Genomic DNA, 19,756 nt, shown 5'->3' with positions numbered 1-19,756 from the left:
ATACTGTGCATGACTGTGTGATAGCGAAGTGTTGCATCTCGCTCATCTCAATATCTCCTGCGCTGCTCTTGGCTACGTCATTTCGCTGAGTCTACCTTTAACTAGATTCTGTACATCCACTGGGTTTCACAAGATGACTGCCTAGTTTGCTGGTTCAGGAGTCCCTAAAACATTAAAGAACACAAATTACAATTCATGCAAATGTCAAATGCCCATAAAGCATGCTAAATGTATAGCCAGCTGGCTGTTAGCTATTCAGCTAGCTTGTTAAATAGCGAATTTCACAAATCAACTTCATGACAAAAAAATATACATACCGTAATTTCCGGACTATAAGCCGCAACTTTTTTCCCAGGCTTTGAACGTCGCGGCTTAAACAATGACATGGCTAATATATCGATTTTTCCCGCTTTCACATTTTTTGCTCCAAAAAAACACATTCTGTGACGTGCTCAGTTTTTTGGCGGCATGAAGCTTTCATTAGACCAATGAAATTGCCGAACGGGTTAAGGTCAAACATCTTTTTTGTTTACTGTTTAGATTAAATTGAGCGCTCTCAAACTTCCCATCATTCTGATTACGGGAGTCATTTTGTCACCCTGATTCCTGGGGGTACAACAAAGTATTTGCAGCCACTCGACATCAGTGTAAATCGTGCATTTAAGGTGGTGCTCCGTGTTCAGCGGGAGGCTTGGATGACAAGTGGGGAGAAATCCTTCACTAAAACGGGCCGCATGCGAAGAGCAACTTATGGTCAAGTCTGCCAGTGGGTCCTGACAGCGTGGAGCATTGTCAAAAAATCCACTATCATCAACGGGTTTCGAAAGGCTGGACTGCTGCATGTTGAAGAGGGCTCAGCGGGGGATTTGCCTCCGGATGAAAGTGACGAGAGCGACAATGAAAACGATCCAATATCGGATGAAGCAATTCTGAGGCTATTCAACTCCGACACCGAAGGAGATGGTTTTAGTGCACAGGAGAAGGAAGATGGTGACCAATGACTTTCTTGGTAGGCTACTGTTTACTGCTAATTATTTATTTTTTGTTACAAGCCGTGTTTCGTTAAAGCCTATTTATTTTTGTTACAAGCCGTGTTTCGTTAAAGCCTATTTATTTTTGTTACAAGCCGTGTTTCGTTAAAGCCTATTTATTTTTGTTACAAGCCGTGTTTCGTTAAAGCCTGTGTAAAGTTCATTTGTTTCAATGTACCGGTAGGCACCTGTGGCTTATAGACATGTGCGGCTTATTTATGTTCAAAAGAATACTTTTTTAAAATTTCAGTGGGTGCGGCTTATATTCAGGTGCGCTTAATAGTCCGGAAATTACGGTAATCGTTTGTCTCTTCATTAACTAACATTTTCCTTTTAAATGCACATTTTTGGGTTGATTCATTATGAAGTTATAATTACCTACATTTGCTGCCATCCTAGTATTTTAGGCAGCCATCTTTCCTGAAGCAATGTTGAGCCTTGGGTGAAGTTGGGTCGCAGAGCATAATAGGAGTTTTGGGTAAGTCAGCAAGTGGATTAACTTTGTTCGGAGTGTTGACAACGCACTAAGCCTCGCTCAACGTTGAATGGGGGGGTTAAGGAAGATTGAGGGGTGAAGGACTAAGGGATGGGGAGATGGAGGAAAAGAAGAGAGTGAAGGATGGGTGGAAGGAGCCAGGAGATGGATAGAGGAGGGGGGTGATGGTGGAACAGTGGCCTGGCCAGGGTGCACTGATCCAGGGAAGACCAAGCTGTTGCCTGGCCACTGGACCATATGCACCACACACACACACACACACACACACACACACACACACACACACACACACACACACACACACACATAAACACACACACATAAACACACACACACACACACACACACACGTAGTAGTGAAGGAGGGCCAACAGCTTTCTTCTCTGGACACCAAGGCACACGAACAGCACGTCAATCCCTCATACAAGACAGAGGATATAATATTCCTGTCTCCCTATTTACCACACAGATGGCATGCAGGCCTAATGCTGTTTTGAATAGAATAAATGAGGTTGAGGCAAGTCTTGTGTTACGTTATATTATTCAACGGATGTGCTAAAAAACAAACGGAAATAGTTTTTAGTCAGTGCGTATGTGGAGGAACACAAGAAGAGGCACTTTCAACAGATGGAAGAAGGAGAGCGAGCGCTCTGAGGCTCCTCACATTGCCGCCACCGCGTCCCGTTTGTGAGCACCGTTCAGCGTCACGGGAGCCACCTGCTTGCGTCGGTAACGGCAAGCAACGTACCTTGGGACCAGCACCATCATGCCGTCGTTTTGGGAAAAAATGGAGTGAGACAAAAAAAGTTGCAAAAAATCAACTGCTGAAGCAGGCATTTATTTAACTGCTGTCAAGGCAAGTCTACAGCGGGCGCCAAAGCAAAGTCCTATAACACCTCCCAAGATGCAATGGTTTACAGTAGCCTACCACAGAAGTCTGGTGGGGGAGGTTGGCTCATAATAATGGCTGAAATCACAGGATGTTGGTGTCATCTTAATTGGGGAGAATGGGCTCGTGATAATAACTGGAATAGGTGGAATGATAAAATGGTTTCCATGTGTTTGATGCCATTCCATTTACTCTGGTCCGGACATTATTGTGAGCCATTCTCCACTCTGCAGCCTCCATTGGCTGAAATGGAGTAAATGGAATGGCATCAAACACATGGTAACCATGTGTGTGATGTGTTTGACACCATTCCATTGACTCCGTTCCAACCATTACTATGAGCAGTCATTACTATAGTGGTCTAGTGTAGTCTACTGTGCTGGCGATTCATGAAATCATTCAGTCTAGAAATGACACCCCATACTCCACATCAGTATTCATGTTATATGAAGGAATACCCCTCGACCACGCCATAAATTGGGGAAAACAAATATTCTTTCCTATTGTCCCCCATTGTAAAAGGGGGACAACTTTGTTGGTGATTTTTTGTTATACAGAAATATCAAAACAAGCTGAAAAGCTGCTGTGATGTTCAATGTAAGTCAAAAATCTCGACCTACGATTCACAATGCTCCCACGTAGGGAAATAGAGCCTGTGAGAAGAGCCATGTGGCTACAGGCTATTCGGTTTGAAAGAGTGGGAAATTGTGGGAACCCGGTGTCCAAGTAGGAAACACATAGCTATGTGTGTGGAAAACATTAATCACAGGTAAGACAATTAACTTGTTTTGTAAAGTCTGTTTGTAACTCCACTCACTAATTGTAACTTTATAGTCCATTTGTTTGTGTTGTTGGTCTTGGCTAGCTTAATGTTCCGGTTGGTAACTAGCCAACACTCACTTACGTGGCTGTTAGCGCCATCATGAAAAGGGGCTTGAGGGAAGCCCTACGATATTATGTATTTTGAAGTAGTGAGAATGTTTGGGAGCAGGCATGTTGAAGTAATCTTTAGACATGTTGCACTTTTCTTAAATGTAGTTTTGTAACTGACTACAACAAGCAGACAACAAGAAAACTGCATTTGAAAATGGTAAAGTTTTTACTATGAGCCAATTGTGTAACCAGCGTTCTATTTCATACTGACTGGGACTATTGGACCGAAGTAATGACACATCCTTCGTTAGCGTTCCACAAGAGAATACACTAAACGTGACTTATGCTTGATCTGGCAATGCGGTGAGGAGGCCCCATACGGCGATGCCTCGCTCCTCCCAAATGCTGCAACAATGCAGAGGGGTCCACATAGCTCTGTATATCTCCGCATTGACATAATAGACATCATAGCTTGACGGTAGGTGGGGGTGGTACATCCGTTATAAACTTCCTTGACAACTTCCTTTAAAACAAACACGGAGAACTTTTACAAAAGGCTATCAGAACAAATTTGTAAATACATATATTTTGATACCTCGTGTAGGGATTTCTAAGACACAAAAATGTGTTTGAACTCCTGGAAAGAGATCGGGGGGTAATGGGGATAGATGCAGTAAAGAGGTCAATAGAACGCAGACCTTGGGGGACGCTGAGTTGGTGCACATTCAACAAATCTGATCTAACAAAGTGGATATTCCTTAGTCTGTCATGATTGATGTATTGTAACAGGCCCACAATGTGGTGACTACTGTCCGATTTGGATATATTTTGTTGCATAACATTTAGAAGTTGTCCCTTTTCAGGTTTAGAAAAAGTGACTGCTAAATGCTAACTATTGTTGGTATAAGATGGTAGCATAGCAAGCATACAGGTGGTAGTCAAAGTCATGTTTAACTGTAATGCAGTTGATTGATGAAAACGACATGAACATATATGGGTTTGACATCCATACAAGATTTACAATCCAATTTTTTAATTCAAAATAGTGTGAAATACACATGTAAATATGTAAATGAAGGCTTATTTTGCTGGGGGGTAATTAGGCAATTTGTGATCTTTCCCCCACGGCCTCTTTCCCCCACGCATTTCCATGGCATTTCCATTGCGTAAGTCGAGTTCCATTGACCTCTGTACCGTATCTATGGAAGGGGAAGCTTGCCACAAGAAGTGGAGGCAGTTGCGGGACAAGCTCTTAAAGCAAAAAACAAATATGACATGCAGGTGGGAAAACGGTGCTGCTTTTTTACTTTGTGAAATTTAGGCAGAGCTCCTATGTCAAGAACCGGGAAACCAACTCCAACATTTCAAAAGAGTTAAGGTCTTGTCTTTTCTTTTAGCCATGAATCACTGCAAGTTGTGCGTTTTTAACTTGTGCAAACCTATTTATTGGATGTCTATGACACCCTCCGCTCTGCTCTGCTCCCAGAAGCGCAAGAAGTATGAATGCTCTGACGTCTGCAGAAGCCGCAGTTCTGTAAATACTATATGCTGTACGGCCACTGCAGACTTGTCTGGGTACCAGTCTTTTTAGCTAACATTCCACTCCTTGCAATTCCTGTAATTTGCCAAAGAGACTGGCCTTTCAGGAATCTCAACATTCAATATGCAGCCGGATTTACAACGCAGTTGCTTATTGGTAGTTGAAAGCAACATTCATATTTTCTGTGAGAACATTATGTAACGTAGGGTGCGTGCAAATTTGGCAAGATATATAATTAGAATTTTGAGAGCAACAATAAATAATGCTCGCAACATGTTGACACAATTACAATCTTTATAGAATAGAAATCTAATTTCATCAAGTTTCCAGCAGTAAATGAAACAGAATGTGAATTCTCTCCTCTCTCTCTCCCCGGTTTTAGCTTGTGGCTATCACTGTCTAACTGGCTAGGTTTAGGATATTTACTAGCCCATTTCAGTGACAAAATTGGCTATGATATTGACATATGGCAATATACAAACAAAAGCTAGCTCACTTATTTTGCCAGCAAGAAAAAAAAAATCCACAAATTCATTCAGAAATGGAGGAAGAGGATAGCTAGCTATAGCAACCTAACGTTATCTTCTGTCTCTTCAACAAGACCACATTAATCATCAGATCCAAAAATAAACTTTCCTATTGACCAAAATCTACAATCCACCATTCCAAAGCAAGCATTGCTCCTGAGCTGCTCCAAAATGTCACCCAATCCACAATTGGATTTCAGTTTAGCCCATACTCGGCAGACTGCATAGAAAACTCCCCCAGAGCCACAGAATGATCGAATAGCCGCAACGCAGAGCCCCCACAAACACCTTGAAAACAACGTTTTCCCATAGGCTTGTACTATCTATGACACCATCAGCAGTTAGCTACTAACAGCTGGCAGACATGAGTACATTTGGTTAGTTTTCTCAGTGTTATTTAGATGTAAGACGTGAGCTTAATATGGTAGCTATCTCTTTCACTTTTTACCTGTTTACTTCCATGCCAGTGATAATGCTTGCGGTCTCCACTTGTGCTGCTGGTTGTTTGAGATGTTTTACAAGACATGTTAATGATTCGGCCAGCATTCACTTTGAGAATCATCTTCTTGCTGAAGCCCTCCTTCCATTGTTGACAGCCGTGGAAGTTCTCAGGGATGAAATGTGCTGCACAAATTGACGAGTAGACGCGCAATTCGCCCGCCTAATTTTCACAAATTTATCGCACTTTTTATATGTTTTTCATACACCGTGTGAAGCTGACCACAGGGCGTTATGGGATTGTCTCCGAAGTTAGAGCTGATTTGGAGAGAACCTCAAACTCAACCTTTAAGAACAACATTACAATATCATAACAATTGATTTAGAAAAACGTAATTTGGGAGTGTTATTATTATATGTGTTTCTGGCATTGAGAAATAAGTGCTACACTGCCTTTTAGAGATGGAGTCCAGAGATGGAGTCCAGACAGGCTACTTTAGTAAACTTTATGGACATTCGTTTTTACAAACTGCCCCTTGTAATTCTTAAATTTTTCCCCAATTAATTAGCTATGTATACATCTAATGGATGCCAAATATTCATGTGAATATTCAAAAATCTGCATAAAGAAAATTACTTTCACTTTTACTTGAGTCATTTTCTATTAGAATACCTTTACTTTTTTTCAAGTATGACAATTAGGTACTTTTCCATCACTGTTGAAAAGAAGCATCAAGCTCATCACCGCGCATAATTTATTTCATCTGTAGCCTAACAAACTGCATGATTTCCCAAGTCATATCACCGTGTGACTCCAAGTTTACTTCGATAAGATGTTTATTATATCAATGTTTGAGCATGAAGGCGTTTCCACTGCCATTTCTCGCGTAATTAATTTTAGCTACACAAAAGGATCCCACCATGTAGAATTAACAAATTATCTGTCACCATTTATAAAATTGTAAAATTGTATTGAAACTTTCTTTCCATCAGATTTGTTTTTTAAAAGGTATGACTTTACTTGCATAAAAACTGTGGATGGAAATGTGGTTAATGGCACAAAACTTATGTCAAACACAGCATTTTTTGTCTCTAAGCAGGTTTCCATCCAACCTTTTTATGCGAGTAAAGTACGTTGGATAAAAAATGTCACGAGAAGCCTGATGGAAACAGCAAAGTTGTTATTAACCTTTCAAAATGTCAACAAAATAAAATATGCAAGACAAGGTGGGGTATTTTGGTGTTGGTAAAATGTATTATGTAAGACATGCTGGTGGTAACGCCTTTATGCGCAAATATTGATACAGTGTATAATAACCATCATATCGAAGTAAACTTAGAGTCATGCAATGATAGGTTGTGTGGTCCTCCCACTCCCACTACAACTCTGGAAAGCATGCAGTTTATTCAGTGCAGAATGTAATGTGAAAAAGTCGATTTTCATCCCAGGCCTGATATTCTAAGAGTTGATTCTGGTTTGGCTGGCCCTGGCTTATGGTTTGTACAACATTATAACCTATGTTTGAGACCAAAGCATTGCAGTGGCTGTGTGAGAAGAGTGCCTGTATCTCTCACAGAACTAGAATGACATTCACTTTCTATGATCTCTTCCTCTCTCTGCTGTGATAGATATGAGCCTGCAACTCTCATCTCTCCACTTCATCAATTATTTCCTTATAGATTCATAGCCACACTAAGGGTTCTGTAGGATCTGCAGCACCCCTGATAAATTGAAATAAATTTGCCAAAGTTATAGAATTACTGTTGTCTATTCAGAAAGAAAGGAATACTTCAGAATAGCCTACTACACCATGAGCATGACTATAATTTAGCCACAGAGGAATAATAGCTTCTTTTAAAAATTGCCCAGCTGTGGATTGTGTGTAACACAATAACAAGGCATTGACTACAGTCTGGACTGACAGGCAAATCTGTCAGTGAACAGCATTCAGACAAAACAGGCCTTTCAAATATTTAAAATACAATCGCGGAAAAGCTACAAGCTCTCAAAGTCTCACATAAGAATTAGACGTTCATCCATGTTTCTCAAATTTCACATTTTGAAGTTGTTCCAAATGTGTTTAAGGTTGAGTTTAGGCCTTAACCCCAAATGTTTTAAGGTTAAGTTTAGGCATTAACTCTGAATAGTTCAGGTAAGGGTAAGGTTTGGGATTGGCTTAAAACAAAAATATCAAAACCACTTTATTTTACTGTCACCTTTGGAATCAGATGCACCATCCACAACACCCTAGCTAAACTGAACCCTACTTGAAGGTAAAAGTGCTCACTGTTGCCCCTAGTGGCCAGTTACGATGTCATCTCCTGACCTCCTCAAACATGAATGGATGTCGAATACTGACTTGTATCCAGGGTGACCTGCCTGGGGAAAACACAGGTTGGAAATCAAATGACTGAAAAGAGCTGAAAAGAGAATACTCTAATCTGTCTGCTGTAGGCTACCAAATATTTTATCAACTTCCAAATATTGTTTTCCAAAAGTAAAACAAGAGAGAGAGAGAGAAAATGCATGAGCCATCACCTAGTGATTAAGCTGCACAACAATGGGTGAGTCAGTGAAACTGGAAATAATTTTTTAGGACTATAATTTCCTCCTCATATTGTAGCCTACAATATGTCTCCACACAAGGTTGTTTTTATTGATCTCACATTCTCAGGTTGTCAGTGTCAATGTAGCCTGTCATTTTGGTCATTTCTGCGGTGTTAAAACAGATTCTGACAAAGTCTCCAGTCATGTAAATTTATGTAGAATTGCAGGAAATGCGTTTATAAAAGTCCACATTTTTCCCTGACCGTAGGCTACAAAAAGCGAATTCTGTAAGTGCCTCTACTCTACTGCTCTGTCACTATGCAAATGCTGTGATATGCATGCAATGCTTTATTGTAAAGGTTATTTATTTTTTCTCATGCGTTCTGGTACCTCAGAGCTCCCCAGGTGACCCCCCTCTCCCACTCACTTTTTGTTCCACCACCTCCCGATTTACAAATTAAGCACTGACTTTATTAGCCTACAGATAAACGAAGTTATGATGAACTTCACAGGTTGGTGAAAGTGCACGGTGATGAGCTTGATGCTCCTTTCTAATAAATATTGAGGGTCTTACTCTGGTGACATGATGATTGATGCTTGGCTGCCATTTGTCAAATAAAAATAATCAATCTTGTGTCCATAATAATCTCATCGTGTAGGGGCTGTATCTGCGAGCTGTCGGATAGAACACACATGCCAAGACTGAGTGGGGACATTCGCTATAGCCTAAAAGGCAAAAAATTATTGTGACAAAACCATCAACGGAGTTCAAAATGCGATGGAAACCTAAATAACGTGTATTTCTAATTCAGTACATGGGAATTTAACCGCAAAAGTGTTTTTATGTGCAGATTCTCATGCACAGGCTTTTTTCAGCAACAAGTCCATTTCATGGAAACATCTCTGGTGGGAATGTGCGCATATTGTTTTTATGCAGATTTTAGAATATTCCCATGAAAATCTGTCGCCAATTGGCGTCACGGGGACCATACCTGCGGGACAGGTACAGGATGGCGACAACAACTGCCAGAGTTACACCAGGAACGCACAATCCCTCCATCAGTGCTCAGAGTGTCTGCGATAGGCTGAGAGAGGCTGGACTGAAGGCTTGTAGGCCTGTTGTAAGGCAGGTCCTCACCAGACATCACGTCGCCTATGGGCACATACCCACCATCGCTGGACAAGATAGGACTGGCAAAATGTGCTCTTCACTGACGAGTCGCGTTTTTGTCTCACCAGGGGTGATGGTCGGATTCACGTTTATCGTCGAAGTAATGAGCATTACACCGAGGCCTGTACTCTGGAGCGGGATCGATTTGGAGGTGGAGGGTCAGTCATGATCTGGGGCGGTGTGTCACAGCATCATCTGGCTGAGCTTGTTGTCATTGCAGGCAATCTCAACGCTGTGCATTACAGGGAAGACATCCTCCTCCCTCATCCTGGCATGACAATGCCACCAGCCATACTGCTCGTTCTGTGCGTGATTTCCTGCAAGACAGGAATGTCAGTGTTCTGCCATGGCCAGCGAAGAACCCGGATCTCAATCCAATTGAGCACATCTGGGACTTGTTGGATCAGAGGGTGAGGGCTATGGCCAGTCCCCCCAGAAATGTCCGGGAACTTGGAGGTGCCTTGGTGGAAGAGTGGGGTAACATCTCACAGCAAGAACTGGAAAATCTGGTGCAGTCCATGAGGAGGAGATGCACTGTACTTAATGCAGCTGGTGGCCTCACCAGATACTGACTGTTACTTATGATTTTGAGCCCCCCTTTGTTCAGGGACACGTTATTCCATTTATGTTAGTCACATGTCTGTGGAACTTGTTCAGTGTATGTCTCAGTTGTTGAATCTTGTTATGATCATACAAATATTTACCCATGTTAAGTTTGCTGAAAACAAAAGCAGTTGACAGTGAGAGGACGTTTCTTTTTTTGCTGAGTTTAGTTTCTGGCTTGCATAGCACAGGTGGTGGTCGCCTAAATTCACTGTAGTAGGCTAGGCCTAATATATAGTCTACCATACGAATGGTGGATTAAATAGCCCAGCCTAGGAATTAATTTATAATTTACATATCTCTGTCTTCACTGTTCCCTTCTTGCGCAATTCGTGCATCTCGCTGGCATCTCCACTAGCCTCTCTCTCTCTTCCATCTCTCTATTGCTCTTATAGCTCTTGACCCAGTAGCCTAGCTCAATGCGTGTCCCAGAAGCAGCAATATCGTTTCGTCACTTATTTTGAGCAATTCAAAAATATAAAATAGAATAGGCAATAGCGTTCACACAGTGAACTGGCGGGGAAGTTTGAATGGCAAGAGCTTCTCTGGTGTGATGTGACCACATTGGCTGGTGGTAAAAATGCAATGAAGGCGAATCTTCTGTTCTCCTCGCACCCAATGTTTATGTTTACAATAAAATGTAATACGTTAGAATGCACAATGTTGTGAATTTTTCAATCAAATGCATGAATTAAGTTAGAACGTTTTCCTATACGTCTAATTTGCATAAACATCGCGATTGGATGATGGCTGTGAGGGTTTTCGAATCAGGATCAAATCCTCTGATCTCATTATTGATAGAATGTTCATATTTGAAGACTGCCGAAAGGCCAGTCTCTTTGGCAGATGACAGGAGTGGCAAGGAGTGAATGTAATAGCTGAACCGAGATGGAAACCAGACTCCAGATTGACCATAAATCGGCTTTTCAAACACACACACACACACATGCATGCGCGCACATGCATGCGCAAGCACTCACACCTCACACTTGGAAGAGAGAGGGATAGCAACGGCCTAACAATAGGTCTACAACATATCCTTATTTCTAGATGAGACATGTGTCTATCGAACACACATTGGTGTGAATGCAGTGTGAAAAGAAACACAACCCCAGTGTCGAGGAGGGGAAGGCTTGCGGTGATGCCAACCCATCTCTAAAGAAATAGGATCCCGTGCCTACACCACTCGGGTTGAAGAGAGCGAATCTGTGCGTTTTCGACACTGCGCAAAGTTACAGGTCTGACTGAATAGGTTGAGACAAATGTCAAAAGCACACCACTCTCACCAAAACCAGGATTAGAGAGACCAGTACCACATGTGTTGGGCCAAAGCTAAACGAAGGGCGTCTGTTGCGTATTATGTGAGGGTCTTCTGCTGTTTAAACAATCTGTGATTTTCCGTGACCGGTACTCCGGTTCAGGTTCACAGAACAGGAGTCGTTAGCGATATTCCCGCGGCTGACGCAGATGCACCCGCTGAATAGAAGGTCGCATGTCAACGTTGGGCTAATTCTACCATGCTACGGATTAAAACGTGTGTATTCACCACAAAATACATCATTCACACAGATGTATCAAGGGCTTTTCTACGAGGGATACTTACAAAACCATGTCAATAGGTTATGTACGCTTACTGCCAAGCTCCCATATACTGCATATCGTTTATAAAACACACACAATCGGCACATATTACGTTCACCTTTAATCAGAAATAAGGAAGTTGTGATATGGATTCTTACCAGATTGCTGTTAGCAGTAGTTATTCGATGTAACGGATATTTCCCGATCGGTTTCGTTGATGCAAATGAAGTTTTCCATCCATGGCACGTCTCAGTTGGGGAGATAGAATATCATTCACATAAGCGACGCGGAATCTTCTCTCCACAAATCTTCACGAGTCAATCCAGTTCTCCTCCAAAACCGATGAAAAGTAAAAACCGAAATAGTTAAAAAAGGAAAATATGACATTAAATAATAAAACACCATAAATCAAACGAAAATTTGCAAACGGAAAAAATACACAAAAAAACACAATCCCAACGAAAAAGGGGGACAAAATGCCGTAGAAAAAGAGCGGTCCAGTTTTGTTCATAAACTGTCGAAGTGCTCTTTGATAAATCCACTCCGTATCTCCATGGTCTCATGCAGACACATTGTATTCCAAACGGAGCAGAGAACGCGCTCACGAGCCGCAGCAGCAGCAGAACGGGATAACGCGTTTTTTTCTTCTTCTAGTGCCCAATATTGCGAGTCCTCCTCCTCTTACAGTAGCTCTTTTTCCGAAGCTGAAAACCACACTGACAACGCGTAAAACCACCTCTCCTTATCTCTCCCACTACCCCGCTCCTTTATTCGCTTTGGCTGAGTGTGAATGGGTCTGTCTCTCGACTAGGTCTATTCTGCTCTGGCATCCGCGATATCCACAGGCAGCGGCTCACAGTAGGGCATCTGGTTCACCGCAGTCGCTTCAGCAGCGGAGAACGGAGATGCGCGGTCCCGTCTCTCTGTCGCTCTTTTTTTTCTTCTCTCTCTCGATGGGGACCAGTCTGGCGCGCATCCTGTTGCCGACGTCACCCCGGTGTAGATTCCAAACACAGAACAAGAAAAAAGTTTAATCTCCGTAGTCTACTACTAACTGATTTACAGGTAAAAATAACATAGCCTACTATTTATATCATCATCCCCTTTAGTTCTGTTTTTTATATGATGTGTTATAGCCTTCTCTTCAAACTACAACACATCTAAAATGTACTATCCCACCTGCACTCATCTCTATGCCTCATTGACTAAATATTGCAGATCATTCCTTTTATAAATTCATATTGACCATTTGCAATGGGTCAACAAACAAGACTGAATGCGATTCCGTTTCCGATTACCAACTGTGCAAAAACTGTTTGAATCAACGTTTTCCCACGGTTTTCCACGTGTTTAAACCAAATAGTTAAATGTGATGACGTTGAATCAACGTGGAAAACTGATTGGATTTGATTAGTTGACAATTGAAAGCAGTGGCGGTTCTAGCTTGTATGGCTCCCTGGGCGAGCCCCCCCCCCCCCCCCCCCACCAACACACAAAAAACACCATTCTGCACTAACTGAAATTTTTCTTCAGACATTTGGAACAACACAAATAAATAATTATAACATTTAAAACTATATAAATATACAAATATATACAAAAATAAGACTCATAAATAAAAAATAAAAAAAGTAACAAAGACAATTAGAAACAAATGTGTGTTGATTTGGCACTCAAGCATCAATACATTACCCATCCCCCAACACTGTCTTCCAAGAGTCAAGACTAAATCAATTCACCTTGGTGGTGTGCAGACTGGTTTTATATTATTCTTAACGATTTTGCACAAACCAGAAAAAAATGCAACAATATGTCTGTGAAACTATATATTCACAGTATTATGAATGATTTGGGGTTATTTGGTAGCATTTCATGGTGTGACTGATTTTACTAATTGCATTAGTATTGTACAAAGTTAGAGGTGAGCTATTTGATAGATGCTCCCTCGACCTCGGGCTTACAGTGGGGAGACCTGAGGTCAACCTAATCCCTTCCCCATCTCGTACTTCTGAGTGGGACACCTTCCCAGGCAGTAGCCTGCCAAGCTCACAAACTAGAAGCAGGGTGCCCACTCCGATAAGGTTAATTGACCCACAGTCCCACACGGTGACATGATATCATTGACGTGACATGCAAATGAGTGCTAGAAAACCGATCGTGCAAGTGTTACCATTCCAAAACAAATTGTGTACTGCCCCTGGCAAGATGCCGCCCTGGGCACCTGCCCATGTCGCCTATACCTAAATCCGCCACTGATTGAACCAAATGTAAATCCAAACTAGATGTTGAACTGACATCTGTACCCAATGGGTGAGAGCCATATAACATTTTCAGGACCATGGAGAGCTCCCAGCAGACTGCCGAGGTTAGTCCTGGGCCCGTTTGCACATAACGTCTCAGAGTAGGAGTGCTGATCTAGGACCAGGCGTCACATATCCATGTAATCTTATTCATTATTATTTAAAAGGCTAAACTGATCCTAGAGCACTGAGAAGTTTTATGAATATTGAATAAAAAACAAGACGCCAAAAAAACAGAAATCAGCACTTGTGAATTCCTAAATGTAAACTTATTGAAAAAATTGTTTATAGATTTGGCCTACCTCTCATCTATGTACGGGCAAATAAAATACACATTTTATTTTATGTAAAAATAACATGGCATTGAACTTGAAACATGGTGAAGTGATTAATTACACGTTGGACGGTGTATCAATACACCCAGTCACTACAAAGATGCAGGCGTCATTCCTAACTCAGTTACCAGAGAGGAAGGAAGTCACTCAGGTATTTGAAAGAAATTAATTTTATTTCCTGAAAACAAAACATTGTGTTTGGGGCAAATCCAACACAACAAATCACAGAGTACCATGCTTCATGTTTTCAAGCTTGGTGGTAGCTGCATCATGTTATGGGTATGCTTGGACTAAGGAGTTTTTTAGGATAAAAATTGACAGAATAGAGCTAAGCACATGCAAAAGAGGAAAGCCTGGTTCTGTCTGCTTTCCAACAGACACTGGGTGACAAATCCCCTTTCAGCAGGACAATAACCTAAAGAAAAAAGCCAAATCTACACTGGAGTTGCTTACCACGATGACAATGAATACATCTGAGTGACCTAGTTACATTTGTGACTTAAATTGGCTTGAAAATCTATGGCAAGACTTGAAAATGGCTGTCAATCAACTTGACAGCACTTGAAGAATAAAAAAAAGAATAATGTGCAAATATTGTCAAATCCAGGTGTGCAAAGCTCTAAAAGACTCACAGCTGTAATTACTGCCAAAGGTGATTCCAACAGGTATTGACTTAGGAATGTGAATACTTACAGTACCAGTCAAAAGTTGGGACACACCTACACATTCCAGGGTTTCTTCTTTATTTTACTATTTTCTACATTGTAGAATAGTAGTGAAGACGTCATGCAACTATGAAATAACACATATGGAATCATGTAGTAACCAAAAATCTAAATATATTATATATTTGAGATTCTTCAAATGGCACGACAATGAGGCCCATTTGATCCTGAGGCCAATTTGATCCTGAGGCTCATTGTCGTGCCATTCATCCACCACCGCCAACTCATGTTTCAGCATGGTAATGCACGGCCCCATGTCGCAAGGATCTGTACACAAATCCTGGGAGCTGAACATTTCCCAGTTCTTCCATAGCTTTCATACTCACCAGACATGTCACCCATTGAGCATTCTTGGGATGCTCTGGATCGACGTGTACAACAGCGTATTCCAGTTCCTGCCAATATCCAGCAACTTTACATAACCATTAAAGAAGTGTGGGAAAACATTTTACATTGTACAATCAAAAGTCTGACCATCTCTATGCGAAGGAGATGTGTCGCGCTGCATGAGGCAAATGGTGGTCACACCATATACTGATTGGTTTTCTGATTCACGCCCCTACCTTTCTTTTAAGGTATCTGTGACCAACAGATGCATATCTGTATTCTCAGTCATGCGAAATCCATAGATTAGGGCCTAATGAATTTATTTAAATTGACTGATTTCCTTTTATGAACTGTAACTCAGTAAAACCTTTGAAATCCATTTTGAATTCAGGCTTTAACACAACCAAATGTGGAATAAGTCAAATGGTTTGAATACTTTCTGAAGGCACCTTATATAAGCCTAAATAGCAGCAACATTGATATATGAGTGATAAAGTATGATCACATTTCATATGCTCTGTAAACCTACCCTTTAAAATGACTTCCATAGCACCAGTGCATCTATTTAGTTTTTAAGTGGAGACAACTCATCAATCATTCTCATGATAGCACATTGGTAGTAGTCAGTGACAAATATCATACCTAATCAGGGATGGGCTTTGTTAAAACCCTGAATGGGACACCAAAGGGGAGCTGTAGATGGATCAATTCCCCAGTAGGCGGTGTTGTCCTGCCTATAGTTTTTTCCCCTGATAGTTGATTTAACGTTGTTATCTGACTTTGCTTTAAAGGTACAAATTAAACATATTTTAAACAAGTGTTGTCTATGTTGAAATGTGGTCACCATGATGCTGTAATCCTGTGGATGAAATTTCATCTTAAAATATATATTTTTTTGGCCTACTGTACATTGATTACATTTTTTCAAATCCATCGTATTGTCCACATAGATTCCATGTCTCAGTACATTTAGCTAAAATAACATTGATTCAACCAGTTTATTTCCAGTGGTGTGTCTGAGCATTTAGAAATTGTGTTTGTAATGTTAATGTGACATGTAGGGGCGGCAGGTAGCCTAGTGGTTAGAGCATTGTGCTAGCAGCTGAAAGGTTGCTAGATTGAATCCCTGAGCTGACAAGGTAAAAATCTGTCGTTCTCCCCCTGAACAAGGCAGTTAACCCACTGTTCCTAGGCAGTCATTGTAAAAAATAATTTGTTCTTAACTGACTTGCCTGGTTAAATATAAAAATCAAATAGTGACAACTAACCTAGTAAAACACAACAACATGTTTTCAGTGAATGTCCGAGTGCCAAATGGGAAAGAGTTTGTAGGCCTATGTAGATGAAATGGTGTGCATGTGATCATCATATGACTCATTAAAAGAAAATCAGCACATTTAAAGTCCTAATCAAATGTCTTATTAAAAAACAAGATCTATGTAGTTTACATCTCATCTATACAATGAAAATATAAAGTTTTACCTGTTTTTAAATGCCCCCAAAATGGCACAATAAATATTTGTCTTCAACAGCTACAGTGGGCGAGAAATGAGATGAGTTTCGGAAACAGAACTTAAAAGCAAGCACTTTAGAGATATTACATAAACTTCTGCATATTTGGCCGAAGGTGGAACTTCATTTAATATCCCCGAACTCTCTCCTGTCAACTCAGCAGTATGAGCAACCCATTCCCCTTCCCCCTTTCCTCCCCTCAAAACTTTATTTATATATATCCAGACTTGGGCTTGAATTCCCTCATTTTTATTGAATATTTTATGACTGGGCATTTTCAGCTCCCAGCTCGTAAGCCGCAAAACTCTGGGATTCTTCTCAGGCTATTAATGTCTGAGCTGACGAACAGAGGTTTGTTCCGTTATAGTGAGGAGACACTGTGTAGCCCTTTCATACAGTTAAATGGCAGAGTGGCCTCATGGGTGGAATATTATTCATGTTTTCATAATTTCATAATTAATAAACATTATTATTTTTGTAATGCTAAAAATCCGGTGTTTCTATGTCAAATGGTTATATTTCAGTCTTCTGTGATGTATATAAAGTGTAATATTGGGGGTGCAAACTGAAAATTGAATACATTTCAACAATATATCTGACATGGTAAAGGTGTCTTCTTTATGCTAAGCCCATAAACATGTGTGTGAAGTGTATACTTTTGTTTCAAATTAGATTTGTTTAAGACTACCAAGAAACACTCTATGTGACCCTGATTTAGCCCATTGCAGTGAAAGGTTAAAGGGCCAATCTAGGAATCAAACAACAACAAGCGGTGACACTTTTTTTGGTGAACAGGAGAGAGATGTAACCAATCAAATTCATAGACAGAGCTATGGATGCAAGGACTCGCCATCCATTAAATCAAATTGATCCATTAGATCAAAGCATTTTAGCCATACTTCGAAAAATATAGTATTAAAGTAGGGTATATAGAGTCAAATAATATTATATGTTGGGTTCTGATTGGGTGAGATAGTTGAAGTAAGCCAATGAGGCATTTATAAGGTATCATTAATTAAAACCTACAAAATTGGAATTAGGCCTATCATTCCCAGATTGCCCCTTTAAGGACTTGGTTTAGCATCGTGAGTAAGAGAAGGAGATTTAATACCGGTGGTGATAGGACAGTTATACTACCCTTGTGGCATAGTGATGAAATGTAATTGCACTTGCTTATGATTAGATGAAAAACAACAAAACTATTACAGGGAGGAGAGGGGCATGTTCTCACACTGGTATCACAGTGATCATAACTAAAACATGTCAATTATGGTGCTGTGAATGATTTGGATTGAAATATGTGTCCTGCCTAACATACTGTAGACACATGTTGTTAGTATGTCCTTGTCGCAAAACATATGTTTATGATCAAAATCAGATAGACTTCAAATGGAACAAAATGATCATTGCATAAATGTACTTTTGTAGGAAAACAAAAACACTGACAGTTGAGTAGTATGTTAGTAGTATGTACTGAATGATCTCACAAAACAAACACATTCTGAAAGCACGTCCACCATATTCTAATCAAAACTGTTGCTGTAGGATTGGCGATGACAGATGATGTCTGTTGCCTTTCAAGACACTATTATTCCCACTGCACTCCACAGCTAGACATATGTAAACATCCGTCAGCCAGACATGCTGTACACTCTTAGATAAAGGGTTCCAAAAGGGTTCTTCATATGTCCCCATAGGAGAACCCTTTTTGGTTCCAGATAGACCACTTTTTGATTCCAGGTAGAACTCTTTTGGGTTCCATGTGGAACCCTTTCCACAGAGGGTTCTACATTGAACCCAAAAGAATTCTACCTGAAACCAAAAAGGGTTTGTTAAAGAGTTATCCTATGGGGACAGCCGAAGAACCCTTTTAGGTTCTAGATAGCACTTTTTTCTAAGAGTGTACTGAGCATAGCAGTCAACAACATCGACAGGAAGACAGAGTGAAGCATGACATTGGAATCGCGTAATGTTGTATTATTGTAATGACTCCATGTTGCTTAGTAAACCATCTTGGCAGAGACTGAGTAATCTCATTGTTGAGAATACAAATGTTTCCACTCAGCTGTACAATGGAAACGTTGGCAGGTGCCCCCGCAACATCGCACAGTAGAGTACATTAAGAAATGGAATGACAACGACACAATGCTGTGACCCTGCTCTTAGTATTCACAATATGACCATTGTGGAGTGGGTTAACACTGTTGACACTGCTTAGTGCGCCCACCTCGTTAACTTCAGTTTGGAATACAATACAGTACATTAAGGCCACAATGGGCACAATGCATAGCTGGTTTCTCAAGGAGGGAAGAAATACCGTGTAATGACCCTGCCTTTAATATACCATGAACACTTCAGAACACTAAGTATACCATGAACACTTCAGAACAATAAGTATACCATGAACACTTCAGAACACTAAGTATACCATGAACACATCAGAACACTAAGTATACCATGAACACTTCAGAACACTAAGTATACCATGAACACTTCAGAACACTATGTATACCATGAACACTTCAGAACACTAAGTATACCATGAACACATCAGAACACTAAGTATACCATGAACACATCAGAACACTAAGTATACCATGAACACATCAGAACACTAAGTATGCCATGAACACTTCAGAACAATAAGTATACCATGAACACTTAACATGTAAACAGGACGAAAGGCATCATTGTCTTCTTCTTGTATGTGTCAAGTCCCAGTGGTTCTAGTTTTAAATCGTTAACACTTTTGTGGCTAATGCACCCACCTCCAGGGCCCAGATTCACAAAAACTTCTTAAAATAAATTTCTTCTCAACTGCCATTTTTTCCATAACACTAGAATTATTAAGAATGTTAAG

General features: G+C 40.6%; 1 protein-coding gene across 2 annotated transcripts in view; it reads right to left on the bottom strand.

The window, feature by feature from the left end:
* adgrb2 (adhesion G protein-coupled receptor B2) overlaps positions 1 to 12,068 on the bottom strand; it is a 470,244-nt gene extending 458,176 nt beyond the window's left edge. For both annotated transcript variants that reach the window (XM_029732443.1, XM_029732444.1), the window contains exon 1: positions 11,856 to 12,068. The gene's annotated coding sequence lies outside the window, so the exon portion shown is untranslated. The remainder of the gene's footprint in view (positions 1 to 11,855) is intronic.
* Between the last annotated feature and the right edge of the window lie 7,688 nt (positions 12,069 to 19,756).

The sequence above is a fragment of the Salmo trutta genome, chromosome 34 (assembly GCF_901001165.1).
Source record: "Salmo trutta chromosome 34, fSalTru1.1, whole genome shotgun sequence".
Taxonomy (NCBI): domain Eukaryota; kingdom Metazoa; phylum Chordata; class Actinopteri; order Salmoniformes; family Salmonidae; genus Salmo; species Salmo trutta.
The sequence above is the reverse complement of the archived record's forward strand: the minus strand, read 5'-3'. Positions and strand labels throughout refer to the sequence as shown.